This window comes from Vidua macroura, chromosome 3, assembly GCF_024509145.1.
Source record: "Vidua macroura isolate BioBank_ID:100142 chromosome 3, ASM2450914v1, whole genome shotgun sequence".
Lineage (NCBI taxonomy): Eukaryota > Metazoa > Chordata > Aves > Passeriformes > Viduidae > Vidua > Vidua macroura.
Window position 1 is genome coordinate 77,983,106 of NC_071573.1, and position 6,000 is coordinate 77,989,105.

Below are 6,000 nucleotides of genomic sequence, written 5' to 3' on the forward strand. Positions count from 1 at the left end.
AGTAAATAAACTGTCATCAACTCAGCAATCAAACTGTGAAAATGTGAAGGTGGGATGAATCCAAAACTACATAGCCATAAGCTAATTCATATTCATAATCTAAAACTTTTCATATTTAAAAGGATTAATGTCCCAGGGGAAAAAAATAAGAGAAATATACATGCTCGATAAGGATACCAGTCTCTAACATCACAGCAATTGGTTAATGGAAGCATGTATTTTGGGGAATTTTGATGAGGCAGCTAAGTTAGTTATACATGGTTCTGAATAATGATATGCCCATATTTAGGTACAAAAATACAAAACCTTATGAGATCTAGTTTCTGTCTACCAACCACACTACACAAATGAATCAAATCAAGTTGCAGTTGTACATTCAAATTTAAAAATTCTTCTAGGAAAGGAGAATTTTCTGCTATGCCACACTGTATTAGCTTTGTGTCTGAACTTATGGCTTCTCCCTTCAAATGTACTAGATTGTGAGGGAGATCTGATATATTAAAATGTTACTAGAGACCTGTTTAGGCTTCCCAACCTCACTTGAGGTGTCTAGTTCAGAACAAGCTTAATTGCACACATTTATTGTTATAAAAAGCTAAGGACAAATAAAAGAAACAAGGGTAGTTCATTGTAAAAATATATTACCTAAGGCAGTTTGTGGAATTTCTATCATGCAGGGCTTTAACAAAAGTTTAGACATATGGTAGTGTTTATTACTTCAGCTATGGTTTACTCTCTTTTTGGCAAGGAGATGCATCTTGATCTCATGCCTTTGAGCACCAGAGTGGATCACCTCCCATCTGGATGGGCCTTTTCCCACAATGTACGTCACTATGAGGTTAGCAGAGTACAGTGAAGTGAATTTTACTTGCCCCTAATCATTTAATGGACAGTTGCCAGAGGCATGAGGCTGATTTGGAAGGAACGGTGGTCCACAAAATGGACATATGTCCATGTAATGGACATACCAGGTGAAAAAGTCCATTTAAAATGTCAAGTAAAGAATGGTTATTTTATCATGTGATAAAACAGGTAATACTTTTTTTCATTATCAGAAAACACCAACAGAAAATGTAATTCCTTCAATTAATTTATTGAATGAGTAGTGCTAAAGGCTGGGTCAGCAAAAAAAGTCTGAATTGCTGGAAAGGGAGACAAGAGGAAGTTACTAATTTAACCTAAACACTGTGCAGAACCAAAAAAAAAAAAAAAAAAAAAAAAAAAAAAAAAAAAAAAAAAGAAAACAATAGTCCAAATAAGGAAAATAGTAAAAAAAAAGGAGCATAAGATTAGGAAAGTTAAATTTAAAACCACCACACAACAGTCAAGGCAAAATAATGGGAAATTCCAGGCAGAGGCATAAAACTAATAATAAATATTTTCTTTAAATAGGTTTAAAACAGAAATCTTGTCAGTAAGATGACAGATGTGGTCAAGTTGCAGAGAGTCCCCAAGGAAGGCAAAGTTGTAGCAGAAATACTAAATAAATTGCTAGTACTTGTCTTCATACTAGAGGGTAATCTATATTTGGGGGATACTATCTTGAATTTAAATGTCAATAGGAGATGTTTTAGAAGAGAATGGTAAAAAAAAAAAAAAAAAGTAACAAATTTCTGTGATCCAGCACTATGAAGCCAAGTTCTAAAAGAATACCATATTGGTGAATTATAAACTCTGCCTGCAAGTTAAAATTAAAACTGACTTGCTACCAAAGGAATAAAAAATGCTATAAGATGAATGTGCAAATCTTCATACTAGACTGAATTCTTTAGTTAGCAAATTTGTTGAAATTAATATGAAGAGTAAAATGAGTAGACATATGGATAAATGTGATATAATTGTGAACTGGGAGCACAGCTCCTGCAGCAGTAAGCCATGCTTCACAAATTATTAATCACATTAGGAAGGATTTCCCAATACTTTAGGACAGCATTGCCAGAGATCCAACCCTACAGTCACACAACCCGAAGTAAATGGCTGAGTTCAGCAGTGGGTGTTGCCAGGATGTTGCCTTTTAAAAGCACAAATTAGCCCAAGTGCAGAGTCATGCTGATGCATTTTATGGGTCTGATAATGGGGTGAGAAGCTATTCTGCGAAAGCTTGAGGTGCTCAGCATCATATTTTATTGCCCATTGTAAATGAGATGTCTGTGAAATCAAGAGGACAGCAGTGAGAAAATGGAGCAAAACACTAGGAATACCTCTGTGTTACAGGATATATGCACACTCAAACTGGTGCACATAGTTAGAACTAAGTTATGTAAAGTCCATGAAAACCACACAAGAAATCTTAACCACTTGACTCAATCACAGTTGCAGGATGTGACCCTTCAGTGAAACTTTTCAAGAGATCCTTGCATGAAACATACTGTCAATACAGACAAGGTGTCATGGGCTGCCTCAATCCTACCTGGCTGAATTAATGTAAGAAATTCAGGAGTTCAGAAGATTATCATGCTAGGAAGCCATTAGAATAACAGCAGAGAGCAAGTAATAAACTGGTTTGCTTTCCAACAGTCAAACTCTTTTTCTACTTCTGTCATGAACAAAGGCAAGGCTGCTCAGGAGGGTGTGCAAAGACCCATCACACAGCCCTGACACCTCCATGGACAACTCTTTCATCAGATCTAGAGGAAGTTTCACAAATTCACTTTATCTGGTGATTAAACAGCTCAGATTAAAAGGAAACATGCCTGCTCCTTTCAAAAAAAAAAACCTACTTGGCTTCCATTTTGTTTGTTTGCTGTCTTCTGCAGTGTTTGGAAAACCTCTGTGTATTAAATTGACAAAGCAGAGAAAAATTGTGGTGATACAACAGTGGTGAGCAAGCCATCCTTTAAAGAAAAACTGCTGATAAGATAAACAACTTGTGATGTACTTAATTACAATATTTCATACTCATTTAGCCATCTCCACATCACAGCACTAACAACGTGGATTTCTAACAGGAAGACTCCTTTACACAAGCCCAGAGGGCTAATTATAAAATAGCAACCTACTTTTATTTTTGGTAGCATTTTTTTTCCAGTAGAATTTATTGAGCTCATTACCAAGCTGCTTATGAAGTGATTTGAAATGAGGCAACATTAAAGCATTCTGAAAATCCCTTGTACTTAGTCATCTTGACACTTTGTTTGAACTTGAAGCATTAATATGAAATAACTGCATCAGCCCCATATTCCTGATTCTATTGTTTGACAGTGCATTTAAAAGCTAAAAGATGATATGATCAAGGACTTTTAATCAGCACAGTAATTTGTAGGAGTGTCTCAAGTATTCATAACTTTGAAAAGACCAAAGAGACACAAATGTGAGAAACAAGACAGGTACAGTACATGTCAGACTAGAATAACACAGCAATGTGAAACCAGGAGTACAAGCACTGCTGAAACTAAGAGAGTTTTTACTGCTTTTTACAGACAAGACTGAAAATTGAAAGATACACATCAAAGCCACTGAAGAACTCCACTCATTGTACATTATTAGCCTGATTTTACCTTCTGTAATCACATTATATAATATGCATCACCAGATTAACCTGCTTGGGGTCAGCAGAAGGGCCATCATAAATATATTTGAAGTGAAGCCTATGAAGGTTTTCAAAGTGGTAAAAAAAAATTATATAGAGGACCAGTAAAATCCATGGAAATCGATAGCATATTAAAGTGCAATCTGTGAATAGCTTTGCTTTTCATCATTACCCCCACACACCCCCATGCATTAGTGTTTGAACTAATAATTAGAGCCAATGGAAATGCTTCTGTTGAAAGATAGAGTTTAAGAACATCCTTCCCTCTAACTGCATTCTAATGTTCTCCGTACCTTATTACAAAATCTTTAAAGGAAAGGGGAAGTAAAAAAAATAGGACATGAACAGTACAAACACTGAATGTATCACATTGTGGTCTCTCCCACAAAAGGGGAAGAATCTCCAAATGTAGTTTACAACAAGGAGGAGCAGATTCCAGACAAATCAACAAGGGTGCAAGAAGCTCCACTCTTCCTCCAGTATTTTTGGGTGTCAGAGAGAGAGTGATTCAAACCCTTCGCGGGGGTGCGCTCTGATATGAGATGTCAGCAGAACAGTTTGGAACCTGCAATCCTCAGCAGCTCTCTTAGTATGCTTGATGGCTTCTTATGCACAGCCTTAAACTAATAAGGAAACACTAAGATAGATGTGTTGGTCTGTAAGCTGGAAAGAATTCATTAGCTAAGCAAGATCTGGCCAAGTCATTACTTAGGAGACCCCCCCAAGGAATTCCCATGCAGTTTATAGAAATGGTGTAAGGGCCCTGGTTTTCAAAGCTGCACAGTTCTGTTAATAAAAGTGGTGCCGGGGGTGGAAAAAAGCATAGTCTCTAAAAAGCCAATATATTGAAAAAGAAAAAAAAAAAAAAAGGAAAAAGAAAAGGAAAAAAGCAAAGCAGAAAGGAATAGGAAACAAATATAAATGCAATGGCTGGCCAGGTGCAACATTTGCATCTCCCCACCTGTTTAGCTACTCTCTGGCTGGAGAATTCAGCACTTGATCCGGGAGGTGACTTGAGAAAGGGTTTCAGGAATAACGAGGTGATGCTTCTTTCATCATAATTCCTAGTTTTGTAGATGCTTTCACTAACTAGGACAGCAGCTTCCCCCTTTAGATTTCTTACAGTAAAGGCACGCTATCATTTAGATCAATTTACAATGGCATTTGCTATCTTAATGAGGATTTCAATGAAACCCTGAAACATTATTGGGATGTCAGATTATGGGTTGCATTTTTGAAGTTGTTTCCTGCCTTCTCGAGAGAAGAGATGAAAGATCTCTATGTTGTGTTAAAGAAACAAGTACATAAAATAAAGAGAGGATTTCAAGAAAATGTGTATTTTGTGTTGCAATACATTTTTTGTGAGAGCAGATAGAATAAAGGTGATAAACTCATACCTTTTCACTACTGTTCCTTTTATTTGCATCCATGTGGACTTCCTGTGAATGTGATTAAAAGCTGTGACAATCTTTAGTTCAGTAGCTGAAATGAGAACACTTTTGCCAGATTATTTCTTGTGTCATTTATAGAACGGTGGTACAATATCAAGAGATCTACGCTGTTGCAAATTATGCCCTTCTGTAGTAAGGAAAAACAGTTGTTGTCAGTTCAGCTTTTTATGTTTTTCTAAACAGTATTTAAAGATATGGATTTTTGTTTCATAATTCAGGAAAACACAACCTTAACTTTAAGCCCTATTATATTCCTTTTGCCCTCAAAGCAAATAGATGTTTAGTAATCAACATGACTCATTTTTATATGTGCTTTCTGCTTTTAAAGCAAAAAATGTAAACATGAATAAAATTACCTATTATACATACTTGAAAGGTTAAAGTAATGCCACAGCTTACATAACACAAAGAATTTTTTTATCTTATGGCATAGTTTTAATTGGCTATTTTCCTTTGTGAAAGTTACAGTTAGTTTCATTTATACTGCTTTGTGTGTTTTCCACACTTCAACATCATATTTAGGACATATTTAGCTCTTTGATTTCACTTCTTAAGGGGAGAGCTAGAGCACTTCTCATCACTTGTTGTATTGTGTTTTTATATCTCTGTAACAGTTCTGTAATGGTTTGCCCCTTCACCCCCCATTTTCTCCAAATGGTCCCACGTTGAGCTTTCCTGCCTTTCCCTCAATGCCAATCTCCCTGAAAATGCTCAGTCATTCCCCTGTCCCCTCCCTGGCACCCTGTCCATCCCTTGGCTCCCCATCCCGCTGTCCCAGAATCTTCCACCTTGGGCGTCGAGTGAGTGGACAAGGGCCAGGGGTCCCTCCCTTGAACTTCCCCCACTGTTTTGTGTGTCTGTCTGTCCCTCCGCCTTCCACTCCCCCGAATTCCCCCATTGGGTGGTGGGAGTGCCTTCCCCCTGGTTACCGCCCCAGTATTTAAGATGATTGCGAAAGCCTCGAGAGCACTTCTGGCTGTTGGGACAATGACATTTGGAGCTCCTCGGAGCTTGAATTAA